The following is a 17,711-nucleotide window of genomic DNA, read 5'->3' on the forward strand; positions in this document are numbered from 1 at the left end:
GGGAGATGTGATAAAGAGCCAAAGAAAGAGACACAGAAAATGAGCTTCTGACCTGCTCAGGAGTCACCTGTTGCTCTGATGCTAAAAGACTGACAGCAGAGAGGGAGGCTAAAATGACTGAACAAGCAAAGGTCCTAAGGTAGGAATCCGTCTGGTGTCAGCAAGTATAAAGGTGTGAAGACCCAGGAGATGACACGGCCTTGGATGCCAGCTGGAGAGTTAAGTTGTGATTCTCCAAGAATACTCTTAAAAATAACTGAGCAAAAGCTGAACATAGAAATTCCATATTACCCAGCTAGCCCATTGCTTGGAATATACCCCGAGAAAATTAGAACTGAGGAACAAATGGAGATTTGTACACTAATGTTCATAGCAGCATTATTCACCCTCGCAAGAACATGGAAACAGCCCAAGTCTACCCCAAGCAAATGGATTGAAAAACTGTGGTACATTCACATGATGGGTGCATGCAGGAGCAATGATTTTGAAAATTCACTATCTAACTTGGGAGGGACTGGAGAACATTTTGCTGAGTGAATTAACTCAGTCTCATAAGGACAAATAATATATAAGACCATTATTGTAGAAACACAAAGATAACTAGTGAAACGGCATGAAAATCCAAGGCGAGGGGAGGGTGGAAACAGAGGGGTGGTGTTGAGGGGGTGATAATCATAAGGTCACCCAATCTGATGGGTAGAGGGAGGGGTGGGTAAAGAAAATGGTGAAGATCCTGTGTGGAAAACAGTATGCATGAACATTGTAAGTAAATCAGTACAAAATAAAAATGTTATTGAAAAAAATTATTTAAGACCCCAGAGAAATTTTACTTCTGTGGACTCCATCTCCCAATATATGCCACAAAAAAGTAAAGTCTGTGAAGTTCTGAAAATGCTCACTGACTGTTTTAAAAACAGCAATGATATGTTTAGTACTTCCTCAAAAAGCTTAACATAGAAATTCCATATGACCCAGCTATTCCAATGCTTGGAATATACCCCAAGAGAATGAGAACTGAGGCAAATGGAGACTTGTACAGCAATGTTCATAGCAGCAAGAACATGGAAACAGCTCAAACATCCAACCACAATTGAATGATTTGATAAATTATTGTACGTTCACACGATGGAAGACTACACAGCGTGCAGGAGCAATGATTTTTGTAAAATCACCTACCTTGGGAGGAAGTGGAGAGCATTACGCTACATGAACTAACTCAGTCCCACAAGCACAAACACCACTATTGTAGAACGAGTATGAGGATCCAAGGGGGGGAGGCAGCAGAGGAGCGAGGATGGGCGGGGCGGGGTGGTAATCAGAGGGTCGCACAATTTGAAGGGAGGAGGAGGACGGATGAAGGAAATGGGAAAGATCTGGTGTGAAAAACAGCGTATTCAAACTTTGTAAATAAACTAGTATAAAATAATTTTTAAACCCAATAGTACACTCATCTCATTTTAATAAAGCAATATATTCCTATAAAAATGATTTGATTTTTTTAAGAGTTGGTTTTGAAGCAACAATAATGTGCCCATCTCAGTTTAACAAAGACTACCTATAACATACATATACATATACATATACAATTCTAAAAAACAACAGTGAGAAGAGCAGTAGTCTCATGTTTTTCATAAATCTCTGGCTTGCTGGGTAAAAAAAAAAAAAAATTCTTGGACTCATTGTCATCAAGTAAGAATCAACTCACAGAATCAACCCTCTAGTGGGTTTCCAAGGCAGTAAATCACGCAAGAGACGATTGCCTATCTTTCTCCCGAGGAGCGGCTGTGGATTCGGACCACCAGATGGACCTTACTTCTGGGTTAGCAGCACTGGTCCCCATGGACCCCACTTCGGGAGCTGGATGCTTTTCTCTGCTTTTGCATTCAACCTGTTGCAATATCACGCCATGTAGCTTGTTGCAAGCTCTACTCATATCTTGTGAGAGAACAAGAAAGAGAAAGTGAATGGTATATCTGTATTAATTCAGTATTAGCTTTGACATGCCACTACTTACCACAGAGTGAAATAGAACACATTAGTGCATTTAAAAATTTTTATCTATCTATCTATCTAATGAACATTTACAGAGATTTTGGATTTCCAATCATTCATTGTTTCATTTTTCTCCCTGCCCCCCCCCAGTCCTCTCTTCTCTTTGAAAAGTAAAAGAAAAATTCCTTCATTGTTATACAATCCTGCCCCATCCCTACCCCATCCCCACCTCTGCCCCACGTATGCTCCACTACGCAACCTTAATTTTGGACTCTTGTGATAGCCATAATACCCAATTATATATCGCTTTTAAGTTGTTCTCTCCCTCATCTGTTTCAATGCAGTATACACATAATTTATCCAGTTTTAAAACCAAAATTAGTGAACATTTTTTAGAACTTCGCAGGTTTCCTTTCTTTTGTGGCAAATACTGGGAGATTGAATCCACAGAAACAAAAATTCCCTAGGGTCCTCAATAACTTTTCTTAAAGAAATAAAATTTTTATTTTATACTGGTTTACTTACAAAGTTCATATACATTGTTTTTCACACTGGATCCTTCCCATTTCCTTTATCCTCCCCATCCTCTAACCATTAAATTGTGTGACCCTAAAATTATACTCCATAGGGTTTTCAGTGGCTGATTTTTTTTATTATTGTTATTTTGTGTGTGTGTACCGTCAAATTGGATCTGACTGGTACAGGAGGAGAGTACCCCTCCTTCTCCAGCAGAGCATCTGGTGGTTCAAACTGTGTACCTCTGGGATTACAGTGCAGCTTCTTGTGACTAGGCCACTAGAGCTCCCTCAGTGGCTGATTTTTTAAGAGGTAGATCATCAGGCTTTTCACCCACAGTGCCTCTGGGTGGACTCAAACCTTCAACCTTTCTCTTTGCAGTCCGGTGGGTGCTAACCTTTGCATTACCCAAGGATTGTTTGTTGTTTGTTTTTTTGTTTTGTTTATTTTTTAATTTCCATTCCTTTATTGTTGCACATTTTGCTCCCTGCCCACTCCTTTCCACCCCCACCAGTTCACTTTTCCCTTTGAGAAGAAAAAATTCTTCTATTGTTATACAATCCCCAACTCCCAATCCACTTTATTATGCAGCTCTTATTCTGGACTCTTGCCACACAAATACTACCTAATCATATATCCCTTTTAAACAGTTATCTCCCTCATCTGTTTCAATGCAATGGACATTATTTATCCTCTCTTTTCTTAGTTTCCCCCCAAACCTGATGTCAGTCTTGTTTTATAACAGCACTATTTTGTCCTTTTGTGATTGAGATATTTCACTCAACATAATGTCCTCCAGGGTCACCCATTTTGAATACTATTTCATGCCAAGGATTGTTTTTGACATGCCAATCCTCTGAAGTGGATCCCCAAGACCACTCTTTGAGGATTACTGGGCTAGGCAGTGGAGGTCTGGTGGAATGTTTCTAAGCAAGAAAGAGAAATGTTAAGCTCACAAGCTCAAGATCTCTAGCAGATGATATGTGAGGTGAGTAGGAAGGAGACCAAGACTGAGGTTCATCCAGATGAAAGACCACAAATCCAACTGAGGGCAGAGACTGGCCCTATCAACAAAGTGCTTTCCAGGGAATGTACCTCACTAGTGAAAGGTACCAGAAAGGCCCTTCCAATGGCTCATTCACACTGAGCCTTTACTCTCCAGAGTACCTGACTAGACTCTAGAGGCTGCAGGGCCTGCAGCCAATTTCCTCAGCTTGGGAGAGAGAGACAACTGTAGGAAAGAGTTCAACTTTGTCCTTGATTCCTGTTGTAGGCCCAAAAGAAGAGCAAATGAGATTCTCATTGGCTCTTCTCCAAGGCCAACAGGCAAAGTCAACATAAGTCTCTGTTCTCCCACTAGTACTCACCCATCAAACTGTCCCTCAGTGCCTGCAAACGTGGCTGCTAATGGAGCCACTGAGCTGGCAAGGAAACTTACCGATTTGGAAGTCACAGCCCAGATTAAAACTTCCAGGATGGAGGTGACAAGCCCAATATTTCATGTCTCCGAAATTTGATCCCTACCTGACTTTTTACCCTCCCCTCTGTGTTTCCTTGATCACAATGCCACAAGAAGAGATATTTGCGGTGGTCAAGCCAAAACATAGTTTGGAAACCTCTGCTCAAAATGTGACCCCAAATTAGAATGGCTCTTTATGGGGAAGAAGGACTGGATGGAATCTAGTTGTGACTAAAAGCTTGGACTTTGGGCCCACATGTTTGGTTTGAATCTCGGTTCTTCCAGAGCCCTGTGGGAAACTCTTTGTTCGTAAGATAATCTTTTTGTTTTATGAACTAGATATTAAGAGACCAGTGGGATAGAATTGATAACCTGGAAGTAAATCCAATGTCTATGGGCAGCTGATCTTTGACAAATTGATGAAATCCATTAGATGAGAAACAAGATCACCTCTTTTAACAAAGGATGTTGGCACACTGCATATCTATTTGCAGAAAATTGGAACAAGATCCATACTTCACACTATGTCAAAAAAACTAACTCAAGATGATCAAAGACCTAGGCATAAAACATGAAACATAAAGCTATAAAGATCATCAAAGGAAAAATAGGGACAATCCTAGGAACCCTGATCTATGACATAAGTAGATTACAAAATATAATAGAAAATAATCAGAGGAGGATAAATTAGACAATTAGGACCTTTAAAAATAAAATACTTACTTGCATCAAAATATTACTTCAAAAAAGAAACAAGAGAACCTATGTGCTGGGGGGCGGGGGGGGGATATTTGGTAATGAAAAAGAAAGATCCAACATTTCAACAAGAAAAAGACAAACCAATTATAAAATGGGCTAAAGCCATGAAAAGATATCTCATCAAAGAAGACATACTGACTGCCAACAAGCATGTGAAGAAATGCTCAAGATCATTAGCTTTTAGAGAGATGCAAATCAAACCAAGGAGATATCATCTCACTCCAACATCCACAAAAAAACCTCCAAAAGCCCACAAAATTCAATAAGACATTAAACAACAAATGTTGACGAAGATGTGGAGAGACTGGAACTCTCATACACTTCTGGTGGGATTATAAAATGGTGCAACCACTGTGGAAAGCATATTGATAATTTCTTAGAAAGTAGGGAATAGAAATGTCATTTGATCCAACAACTCCACTACTGGATATATATCCTAAATAATAATTGCACACCCATGTTCCATAGGGCAACCTGAAGCACTTTCTACCTGGGCCTCCTCCCTGTCTTCTCTCCTTCCACATGTAGCAGATAGGAAGATTCTCTCTCCTCCATCCTTGGTAGCCATTTCCCCCAAGAAATGTCACACAGGTCTAATTTCATTTTGGTGTCTGCTCCTCAGAGGACCATAACTGACACATAATAACAACTGTAAATGTTTCCTGAGGGCTGGCTTACTAGGCACTGAGCAAACAACGCTCTATACACATTTTCCTTTTTTAAAATTTTATTTTATTAATTTTAATGAATATTTACAGATATTTTGGATTTTCATTCATTCATTGTTGCACTTATACACATTTTCTAATTCTCAACCTAGCCTCCAGAGAGTCAGTTAAGGCCGGCTTGAACCTCTAGCTCCACGCCCAGTGGCCACCAGTGTTCACCTTTTCATTTCTGAGAATTGCCGTGTCATTGTGAATCCTTCCAACTCAGGCCCAGTGATGACTTAAGCCTTCCTCCACAAATGACATCCGCGGTCTGGGGAGAAGGTGGGGAGAATTATTTCCCAAGACAGGAGGCCTTCCACTTCATGTCAAGCCTACTCTCCCTAGAATTATAACATCTGTTTTCCCTCTTGTTAACCATAAAGTCACTCATGTCACCTCTGTGACAATTTTATGAAGTATGTAAAACCACCTCCGTTTTGCACATGAAGTATCTTGTCCAAGGTCGTGTAGCTGAGCCCTGGGGAAGTGGGATCCAAGTGGGGGCCAAGTGAAGACCCTTCACTCCTACCCTTTATTGTAAGTTTGACTTGGTCTCCAGCAGTTCATCAATTGGGAAATTCATTTGGGGTGGCCCCTTCAGGCTCACACACCCCAATCTGGGACAGGAGTGCTACCATGATGTTGTGTGCAGAATGAAAGAAATGTCATGGGAGGTTCTGGTCCAGCAGCCTGGTGAAGCGACATGAGCCACTTGGCAGCAGAGGCTGGATGATGCAAAGATTCCCCCGAGTCCCTACAGCTGCCTCACTGCATCTGTGAGTGACACAGCTAAAGAAGGGCAAAGGGGAGGGGTGGGGAGGGTGCAGATGGGGCAGGATGTGGGGCAGAGTCTTCCTGAGGCCTCCAATCTATTGCTCTGGCCATGAGCCCTGTTCTGCCTACTAGCTTCCCTAAAACAAGAGGGGGGTGGGAATGAAGAAACGTTCCATACGTGTACATCCCAGTGGAAACATCATCTTTGTCATTAACACTGGACACCTCAGGAGGCTTTGGGGACAGGTCTACAGTTTGGTTTATGGGGGCATATGTTGTGCCTCTTCTGGAAGAAAAAGGGAACCCAAGTCATTAAGTGTTCATTCTGTGCCAGATACTGTACTCAGCCCTTTTTTTATGTGCCTCCACTTCTTAATTTTTGGAGAAATTACAAGAGAAACAATTATCTCCTCTTATTAGAAGGGGTAACAGAAGGTGAGAGTAGAAATTTATTTTCTAGAATTCACATAATTGTGATTTACCTCAGATCTGAATTAATTGCTTATCTGGTGTCCAATAATTAATTTGCTAATTCACTAATTAGCTCAGTGAGTATTTCTTGAGTCCCTACTAGAACCCACCCTGGCTTGCTGAAAATTAAAAAGACTTGAAAAACTTACAGGTGAAGCTCAAAGACTGGAGCCTTCAGTATGAATTGCACCTCAATTTCAAGATAACAAAAATTCTCACAACTGGACCCAGAGGCAACATCCTGATAAATGGAGAAAAGACTGTAGCTGTCAAGGATTTAATTTCACCTGGAACCATACTCAACGCCCATGGAAGTAGGATTCAGGAATTCAAATTATCCAAATCTGTTGCAAATAACTTCTTTAAAGCACGAAACAGCAAGGATATCACTTGCTGATCGAGTGTGTGCTTCTCTCAGTCTATGGTCTTTTTCAGTGAAAGAGACTGAAGAAGTGATTGAAGGAAGAATATGGCAGTTGCTCCACCACCAAGCTTGATCACTTCCCGAGAAACTTAATAACGCCTGAGCTGGTCACATCAAAGACCAGACCAGACAATGGATCCTGATAAGATTCTGAGCTTGAGAAAACAAACAAAAAAAAGTTAAAACCCAACTAAATTAACACACCAAATCCAAGAAGTACCATTTTAGTCCTCCCCAGGATCCTTATAAAAAGGAAACCCCCCAAACTGCCCGCACACCATTTTGATCCTGTCTGCATGCCATGCTGCTGGGTCACTTGGCGTCCCTCTCAGACCATGCAATAAAGGCCTGTTCATTTCTTGGAACCAATTCCTTTCTTTATTTCTCTCCCTCACGCCCTCACACTTTTTTTTCTTTTCTATCTAACAGTGATGCTTTTGAATTTTGGTGTGGCCAGTGAGTACTAAATATGCCATGGACTGCCAAACAAATAAATCTGTCCTATAGAAAGTACAGCTGGAATCCTCCTTAGAGGCAAAGGTGGCAAGAGTTAGTGTCCTTGCGTTGGGCTTGTTGTCAGTAGAAGTCAGTCCCTGAAGAAAGACCTCATACTTGGCAGAGTGGAAGGTCAATGAGGAAGAGGGAGATCAATGAGGTGGTTTGGCACCAGGACAGCATCAATGCATTCAAGCGCACCATCAATTGTAAGGATGCTAGAGGACAGTGTTTGGGTCTGTTGTACATAGAATTCCTACCAGTCAGAACTAACTGGATACCAGCTAACAACCTAACAACCAAAACAACTCTGTACTAGGCACTGGGAATCAGAAATAAAATAACATATGCATGGATGATATGCTATGCTTATTTGGTATGAAAGATGCTTACTAATAAAATATTAAAATACATGCATTCATGAATACAAATATTTAACTCAGACACAAAGACAACCAAAATTCCTAGTGGCCAACAAGAATCCTGTGGTTTCCGTGGCCCATTTGGCAAGCTTGGAAACCCTTAGGGGTAGTTTTACTGGATGACAATAGGTGTTAGAGTCTATTGTATGGATATGCCAAGACTGAAACCAGTAGTGTTGTATATCATGAGGCCCTCAGGGCTCATTTAATTCAACCCTTCCTTACACAGGTTAAAGAGGAGATTCAGAGAGGGTCAGAGCCTTGACGAAACTTACCAGCAGGTTGGTAGCAGCACTGGGACAAGAACCCAGGCCTTTGAGTTCTAGTCCAGGGACCCGGTCTCATTATTGGACTTCATGTGTTTCATCCTGAAAACATTCACTTGAAACAATTCATTCAAATGAATGCATCTGTCAGGATGCCTTTGACAGCAAAGAACAGATAACAAGGTCTAAAATTGTCTTAACCAATTAGGACATTTATTATCTCATATAGGGTCGCTATGAGTCGCAGGTGACTCGACAGCACATAACAACAACAACAACACAACATATTAAAAAAAAACAAACATTCTGTTGCATACCCAGTCTGGCACAGACAGAAAAATGATACCATCATCAAAAGTCCAAATTTTTTGCATTCCTTTGCTTTACCATCCTCAGGTTGGCTTTCCTCAAGGTCACAAAGTGGCTGCCAGAGTCCAGGCATCACAGCCCAACATGATGATGTTGTACACAGAAAGGAAGCTATTGTTTGTGTGTCTTAGTTTGTATGTAGAGTTTAAGGGGTAAAGGAAATATTGTCTAGACAACTGATCCTCATTCCCTTCCTTCCTATATTTTACATGATCAAATAACTGTTTAAAACCAATTCCTAGTAAGGATTCTATGATTAATTTTAACTAATTTAATTAATTTAGACAAAATGAGATTTATCCAAGGGCTAGGAGAAAGAAGACCCAAAAGAATTTGGGATCCAGTGATGTAGAAGAGGGAATAGCTGTTGAATAAGCCTCATCTTGCTCCCAAAAGTGATTTGTAGAATCAAACCACTGACCCTTTTATTAGCAGGCCAAGCTTCATCCACTGCACCCCCAGACATCCATTCTACACACACACAGTGTGGGCTATAACTACTAAAAAGAAGGGGACAGTTGTTTGTACACTAATTAGAATGCTATCAAGCTGTATATTATTGAGTGAAAATGACGAAATGTGAGTCAAGGGATACAGAGAAAGAATCTACACAAAAAATGAACAGGAAGTTTCTGGAAGCAAACAAAGACTTGAGGCAGTGATCAAAGATTCCTGTTGGAGAGAGGAACCCAGAGTCTAGCATGGGGAATGGAGGAGTCTCCATTCTCACTATATGATCTTTAGTGTGGACTTTTTAAAATAATATGCACATATAACTTTCTCACTACAAATTGTTCAAAATATCTTATCAAGAGAAACAAGCAATAGCATTATTTAGACAGTAGGATTTTAGCTCTTTTAACATTTTGTGTGATTGTCTTTGTCACAGAGGGGAATAAAAGACTAGAGGGAAATTAAGCAAAGTGTTAAGAGTAACTCTAAATAGAGACTTCCTGGATGGTGTTAGTAGTTAACACACTCAGTTGTTTGTGATTCTACATGTTGAAAGTCTAAATCCACTTAGAGGCACGTCAGAAGAAAGGCCTGGCTATCTACATCCAAGGATCCAGCCACTGAAACCTCTGTTGTGGTGGTTGTGGTTGTTGTTAGGTGCCATTGACTCAAGTCTGATCCAGTGAAACCCTGTGAACAACAGACCTGAAGCCTGTCCTATCCTGTGGCATCCTTACAATCTCTGTCATCCTTGAACCCACTGCTGCAGCCACCATGAAGCACGATTCTATTCTGACACACTTGGAGGGACTGTGACTCAGGATTGGCTTGGCATCAACGCTGGTGGTGGATCTCAAAATAGAGACAACATTTTTGGTATACTTTTCTGTATTAAAAAAAAATATTCCCTTAACAAACATGGATTATCTTGACGGGAAAGAAGTATTTTAACATCCTTTAAAAAAAAAATCAAGGCTTGAGTGAGGTCCTAGCTTTTGGAGGAAAGGGTGGTGAGCATCTGTCCTCGGTCCTTGAGGAACAAGTGTTACCCAGGGCAGCCAAGAACTGTTATTCCTGTCTAACAGGGAGACTTCATTCTAAAAGAGGATGATTTTGATGTGATGCCAAGGTCATAAGCATGGACTTTGGCATCAGGAAGCACTAGATTCAAAACTAGTTTTATGGCCTTTGGATAATTTTCTCCCTTTTCTCTCTCTTCCTTTGTAAGAGAGCACTAATAATACCTATGTCATAAGATTTTTCTAAGGATTCAACAAGCATTCATGAAAACTCCTTATCTTGGTATGCATCTGTCACTGTTTTTATCTACCATCTAAGTGACCCCCAGCTCATGACTACTCCATGCTCAAGAGAGCAAAACACTGACCTATTCAGAGCAATCTCCCAGATTGGGGCATATGGTAGGATGTTTATTGGCTGACATGCAAAATAGATCACCAGACCTTTCTCCAGTCTGTCTTCATCTGGAAACTTCACTGAAACATTTTCAGCACCATAGTTGCACACAGGCCTTCACTGAAGACAAGTGGGCAACAGCTTTCTTTGAAGTGTATTGGCTGGGAATCAAACCTGGGTCTCCCACTTGAAGGTGAGAATACTATCACTGAAGAAGAGCACCTCTGTCTTCTGTCAGTGTTTGTGAGTGTGATGTTAGTGTTGGCAGCAGAACCATAAAATGCTTGGGAGCTCTCCAGCATCACACAGCGAGGAATGAGCAGAGCCAGGCTGAAACTCAAAGCTCTCGAACCACAGTTCAGTGAGCCCTGAGTCACTGGGTCCCCTCTACTCACTGTACAGATGAGAAAGCATGCTCAGAGCAGGACAGACATGATGACATAGTTTTCTAACTTCCAGCCCTTCTCACTATTCCTCATATTCACCACACCTATTCACCTGCTGATGCTCGTGATGTGCATATTCAATTATGTTATTGACACATCCAACAAATGGCTTAAGTGCGTCTTTACTGCCTAATACCTTTGAGCTTTGGATGCAGGAATATTTGCTCTGGAGGCTTTTGATGGATGTGATGAGATCGAGAGATTCCCAGCAGTTTCTTGTCTGTCCATCACCCAGTGCCACGTCTGCTTCACCCTGAGGTCACTTTTCATTTATAAAGTCCAGTCTACTGCAAAGCCTGTGAGGAATCCACCAACGGAGACCCAGAACATCATCAGCAGAGACGAGGGCACCAGAGAAAGCCAGGTGAGCACAGTGCACTCTCCAAGCTTTCAGATTTTTAAGTAAGACTACAGTGTTTTCATGTCACTGGTTATACATTGCATAGGGTTCTAATAGTAAGCCTGTTTCTGCTGAGTTGATTCTGACTTACGGAAACCCTGTGGGACAGAGCAGAACTGCTCTATAGATCTGTATGGTTTTCAATGATGCACATCTTTATGAAAGCAGATTATTGCATTTTTCTCTCACAGAACATTTGGTGAGTTTGAACCACCAATCTTTCCCTTAGCAGCTCAGCGCTCTCACCACTATACCACCAAGACCCCCTGGTTCTACCACAGAACGTGAAAAGTAGAGGATTAAATAATGGTGGCAAGTTTAAAGATAGACTGTTCTCCCTCTGCTCTCCCTAAGGTTGTGGCTTCTGTCCTCAGGCTATCAAAACAGCTGGTGAACTCCAGACTTCGTGTCTGAGAGCCAATTGGGAAAGAAAATTCTTCTGAAAGAAGATACAACAGAAATTCTCTACGGGGATTAATTTTTTTAATTTATTTTTTATATTCTTTCTCTGCATGTATATTTCTTTTCTAAATTTTAGGCTTGTCTAAGTAGAGATCAACAAAAATTAATATACTAAACCAGACTGGTTATTGTGCAAAGAGAAGGCAGCCAGAAACTAAGTGGAGAGTCTAACCTGTCAGGTGTCCCAGGAGAACACTGACCTCACCAGCATCTCCATGTGGTCTTGGGTCCCAAACAAGGCTATTTGTGCTGCCATTTGTCTGGGCCCAGTTACAACTGTGTGGCCTTGGGCAAGTGACATCATATCCCTGATCCTTTGTTTTCTCCTCTCTCTTGTCCTTCTATGAACCTTGAACTTGAAAGGTACACAAGTTTTGTGACCGTCTTAGAGAGTCATCTCATGGCTGATCCTCTCTGCCCACAGGTATCCAAGCCAAGATGTTGAAGATTTCTGGGCTCCTTCTTCTCATCTATGGGTTGCTCACTCCAACCTCAGCTCAAGTACCACTGTCTCATGTGTCCCATGTGTCCCGTGTGTCCCACGTGTCTCATGTGTCATCTCAGTCATCTCAATCATCATCTCAAGCATCTCAAGTATCTAATGCGTTCAACAATGGTGAGATTGTCCTGTCTTGGTTCGTGCTGGTTTTGTCCACTCAGTTGGATTGGTCTTGAGCCGTGTACATTTTCATTAGCACAGTGCCTGGAGCAAGGTTAATAGAAATAATCATCAGCTATTCTCATCAGTAATGCATTATTATTACATTGAATCCTTTTCTCCCAAGAACCCTATTTTCTGTCACCTTGGCCTGTTTCATCTACAGAGATACAGTCACAGCACCCAGCCCTATATGAACAGAACCCTGCACTGTCTCCTACCGCCTCTCCCTTATGCCCCAGAGGCCTCATGGACACAAGAAGCACACACTGACCTCAGGGCCTTTTGCGGTTGCTCTTCTGTTGACACACTCTTCCTCTAAATCTCAGCACGGCTCCCTCCCTTCCTTTAGGTCTCTGCCCAAATGTCACCTTTGCAGGAAGGCCATCTTTGACTTTCTGGTGAGAATTACACTTTCACTCTGCTGCTCTCAATTCCCCAACCAGGACACCTTTTAGGGACAGAACAGGCATTCCGCAGAATGCATCAGGAATGGCTGCAACAATAAAAATTCTGAAAACGTGCTGCACGCTCTTTGGTCCTTGCTCAGAGAGTTTCCAAATGGCTCCCTCTCACCATCTCATCCGTCTCCAACTTCAGGTCCAAGACTCCAAGCTCTGTATGAAGTAAAATCTAAGTCATTGACATCTAGACAGCTGAAAGGGGCCTAGGATTAAGCTACAGAACTTTTGGGGTTTTGTTGTTTTTTTAATTAATTTTAATGCAAGTTTACAGAGACTTAGGGCTTCCATTCATTCATTCATTGTTTCACTTTTCTCCCTGCCCACTCCCTTACCCCAAACTCATCCTTCTTTTTGAAAAGTAAAAGAAAAATTCTTCCATTGTTAAACAATCCCTGCCCACAAGTCCACTCCACTCTGCAGCCTTCATTCTGGACTCCTGTCATGACAACAATACCTAAGCATATATTCCTTTTAAACAGTTCTCTCCCTCATCTGTTTCAATGTAGTATACATTATTTATTCCTTTTTTCTCAGTCTTCCCTCAACCCCAGTGTCAGTCCCATTGTCCAACAGTAGCCCTATGCACTATCTGTCCTTTTGTGACTGAGATATTTCACTCAGAACTTTTATCAATGCTGTCCTTTCTGGTTTGTCAGTGCCCAGGCTGAATTTGGTGCACTAAATATTTTTAAGCCAACCCCTTCAGACCGCTTGTGCACTTGGCTCCTGCATAGCCTGTTAGTCATGGCTTCATCACAAGTCCTCTCACTCTACTACAAAGTCAGCTCTGTGAGATTTCTGCCCTCGCTATAGTACATTCCCAGATCCTAGCATAGTCCTGACATGGAGCAAGCTTCTATACAGGTTTGCTGATGACATCTGGAATTCAGCCCAGCACCAAGCAGATCTGAATGAACGGATGAGTGAAGGCTTAGCACCACGTTTGGGAGGTATTTGGAAGTCAAGACTATGTCTGAAGGTTTTTAGTATCTAAATGTCTGATAAGGTTTTATGTTGTGGGTTTGGTTTTTTTCTGGTTTTTGTTTTGTTTTTGTTGTTGTTGTTTTTTACTCTCTCCTTTTTTTCCCCTCAGCTCTCTCCCAACCGAGCCTTAATACAGAATTAGCTTCTGGTATACTGTCAATGTCCCAGAAAGCATTGACAGGCATCATGAGCCACACAACAGATGTCCTCCGCGGCTTCAGCGGCGGGCTGTTTGGCTTTGACAACCTTATGGAGTGAGTGGTTTCTAAACAGTAAGCCGGTCAACCCTCTACCTCCTGACTCTGTTGACCCTTTCCTGCATGGCACTTATCACTTGATGCATTCCCTATGTCTTCATTTACTGGGCTTATCGCTAGAGACGCCACCTTGTACTAAGTAGTGCCATATGTGACTTCATTCTCCATTCATTAGTTTACTCGTTTATTCCAACTTACTGGAATGGTGCTTTCCAAAGTGTTGGTCACAGTCACTCTAAGATGCATTAAGACAAAGAATTCTCAGGGCTTGTAACACACTGTCATGGTGCAATTGATTATTAATGAAAGAGTTCACCATCCTTGCATCCAAAAATGCCTTTAACTGCTGCTTCCACAAAGGTCTTGCTTTCCAAGTGGGCTCCACCTAAAATTGCAGCCATAATCTTTCCACTGATGTGTTGTTTTGTTTTGGTTTTTTTTGTATTGTTTTTGTTTTGTTTTCACCCAGTATACAGATAAAAACCTTGCAACTCCTTCAAGTATCTGTGAAGCCAGACTCTAATAGTCCGGGCCTGTCGTTAATAATACCTGTGGAATTCAGCTTGGGTATGAAGTAAGTAACAAAGGGGCTCTGTCCACCTGGACACAGGTCGAGGGGAACATGTGAAGCCTCCAGAGACAATAGCGACCAGTCTACTTTCCACAACAGACTGATTGTGTGGTTAAAGAGGGCACTCGTCCACTTGGACTGAGTTACCTCCTGTGGAGAATGGGGAGCCCAGAGAATGCAGAAGATCCTTCTACTTGGGAACCTCTGTGAGAAGCAAGGGAGGGACGCATAGTTTCCTTTCTAGGCTTTGTCCAGAGAGTTCCTGATCCTGCCCTATTCTGAGCAGAAATGATTTAAGATTCTAGGATCTCTCCAGATGCCAGCATCCCTTGGCGCCATTGTCCAGAGATCACCCCCAGGGCTATATCTGGTTTAGAGATTTTTAGGTTGTTTTTTTTTTCTCAAAGAGGACCTCTTTCTTCAGTTCTGTAGCCTTCACCTCCTCAATTAAACCAGGGCTGTCCTATTGGACATCATTCTAGTGGCGTAGACTATAGGGACTTACACTATTAACTCAAAAGTGGCACCTCTGGCAGTTTGAACCCACTATGAGAGAAATATAGGGCTATCTCCTCTCATTCGACTTACAGCCTCAGACATCCACTGGAGGGTCATCTAGATGAGTCAGCCAACTCTAATGCAATGAGTTCAGGGCAGCCTGGTGGCATGGTGCATAGGACACTGTACAGCTAACCCGAAGGTGCTGCTTCCCGGACAGTTCAAAGCCACCAGCAGCTCCCCAGGAGAAAGAAGGGAAATCGCCTCCTGTGCAATTTACAGCCTCTGAAAACCCCCTCAGAGGGTCATCTATGACTCATTTCCAACTCACTGGCCCTTGAGTGAGATGATAGACTTCACCTCTCTATTTAATCAGCATTGCCTTCCTTCACCAATTTAGATTTCAGATATGGCCCCTGAGGTAAAGAATTTTGAGACATAGCTTCCAAAGGTCAAACCATCTCTCCATTCTGATGACATACTAATGCTTGGAATCAGCTTTTCCTTTGCTAATTTTTCCTGGAGGGAGCCAGGGAATCACGTTCTATGCCCCAAGTACAGCCTGGCTGCATGACCTGGAGAAAGCCACTCCTGCTCTCCAGTCTTCAGTGAGCTTTTCTGAATACTGAGGATGTGATCCTAACAGGTGGATTGGTGCTCTGTGGGAGAAAAATGGTGTAGTCGGCTCGCTCGGCGGTCTACAGCCTAGAATCTTGATGGGATGCTCATGCCTGTCATGTAGAGTTTCTGCAAGTCGGAACAGACATATTTTGAGGCTTTGCATGCAAACATGAAGTTTCTGGGTGACACAAATGGTTTACATTTAGCTACTAACGGACAGGCTGACAGAATGATTTAAATAAAAAAAGAAATTGGGAAAAGTATAGCCAGAATGCTCGTAAAGAGGGGAAATGACAAAAGTTTGTCTCATGTACTTTGGACTGTTATTAGGAGGCACCAAACCTCAGACAGGGGCACCATGCTTGGTAATGTAGAGGGTTCATTTAAAAAGACGAAGGCCCTCAAATAAGGCAGACTGGCATGGCGGGTGGAACAACAGGCTTAACCTTAACAACAACTGAGTAGATGACACAGTATTTTGTTCTGTTGTATGCACAGGGTCACTGAGTCAGAACCAACTCAAGGCCACCTAACAATGTTTATCACAAAGTTGACTGTTTGAGCCTATTCAGCAGCACTGCAGAAAAAAGCCCTGGTTATCGACTTCTCTACCACGATCGCACCAAGAAAATCCTACTGAGCAGTTTTGCTTTGTTACATGGAGCTGTCATGAGTCAGAATCAACTTGATGGCAGCAGGCTTAGGGGTACATGCATGTGTGTACACACCTGGTGCACACGTGCGTGTGCACAAACATGAGCGATCCTTATTCCAGTGGCAAATGGGAGTGTGATAATTTCTGAGATTCTCTTTCACTCCCCTTGACAAACCTTTCCTTCCTGCAGCGTTCCAGTCTTGGGTTCCATGATGTTTCATGTGCGAGCAAACATGGGCATGCAGGTTGAAGTGATAAGGGGAATGGACAACTTATATCACCTCCAACTTACAAACTGCAGACTCTTACCCGAATCCTTAGGGATGAAGACTCAAGCTCAGTGAGTTTTCCATTTTTCTGTCTCTGGGTCCAGCTGAAAGCCTGAGAGAAATCCTGCCTCAGAGATATGAACTGCAAAATAAGAACTAGAAAGTCAGTCTTTTGTGTGTAGGACAAATGTGTACATCATAAGCAGAACCTAATATTCATTTATTATTGTGATGATTGTGTTTAGAGTAAGAGCAATCATTGTAATGTTTTAGCATGAAGAGAGGTCCAACATAATAGTACTCCTGGATGTTTTGATATAGAAAGTTTTTCCATATTAGAATACAATTCCTTTCGTATCATAGATTGATTTTTTTTAAGCGAAAGGTATTTTAAGACTTTTGGGCTTCACATTGCCGAATCATTCATCATAAAGCTCATCAGCAGAACTGGACTAGATTTGATCTCCAGTTGCCCTTGTCAGTTTCAGTTCATGGCTAATTAGTTACTGTGATCCTTATTTTCATAGCTTCTCAGTAGATGGAAAATTCCATATTAGTTGCGACCTTTATTTTCTTCCCTACCTGAGAGAGCAAACGTCCACTCATTTTTGTTGGTTAATCTGTAACAGTTCCTTTCCAGAGGAGTTGTCTTTGGTGGTTTTTTGCCTTTTTATTAACTGGAGTTTTAATACATTCTTTGAAATCACCTCTTTTTTTAATACATAAAATTTTAATTTTATACTTGTTTACTTACAGTTTATATACTTTGTTTTTCGTACTGAATGTTTACCCTTTCCTTTATTTATCCTTCCCTCTACCTATCAAATTGTGTGACCCTACAATTAACACCCACCTCCTGCCCATCCTCATCTTTCTATATCCCCCTGCCTTCACCTTGGT

This window comes from Elephantulus edwardii, unplaced genomic scaffold, assembly GCF_000299155.1.
Source record: "Elephantulus edwardii isolate Elephantulus edwardi_28Jun2011 unplaced genomic scaffold, EleEdw1.0 scaffold00015, whole genome shotgun sequence".
Lineage (NCBI taxonomy): Eukaryota > Metazoa > Chordata > Mammalia > Macroscelidea > Macroscelididae > Elephantulus > Elephantulus edwardii.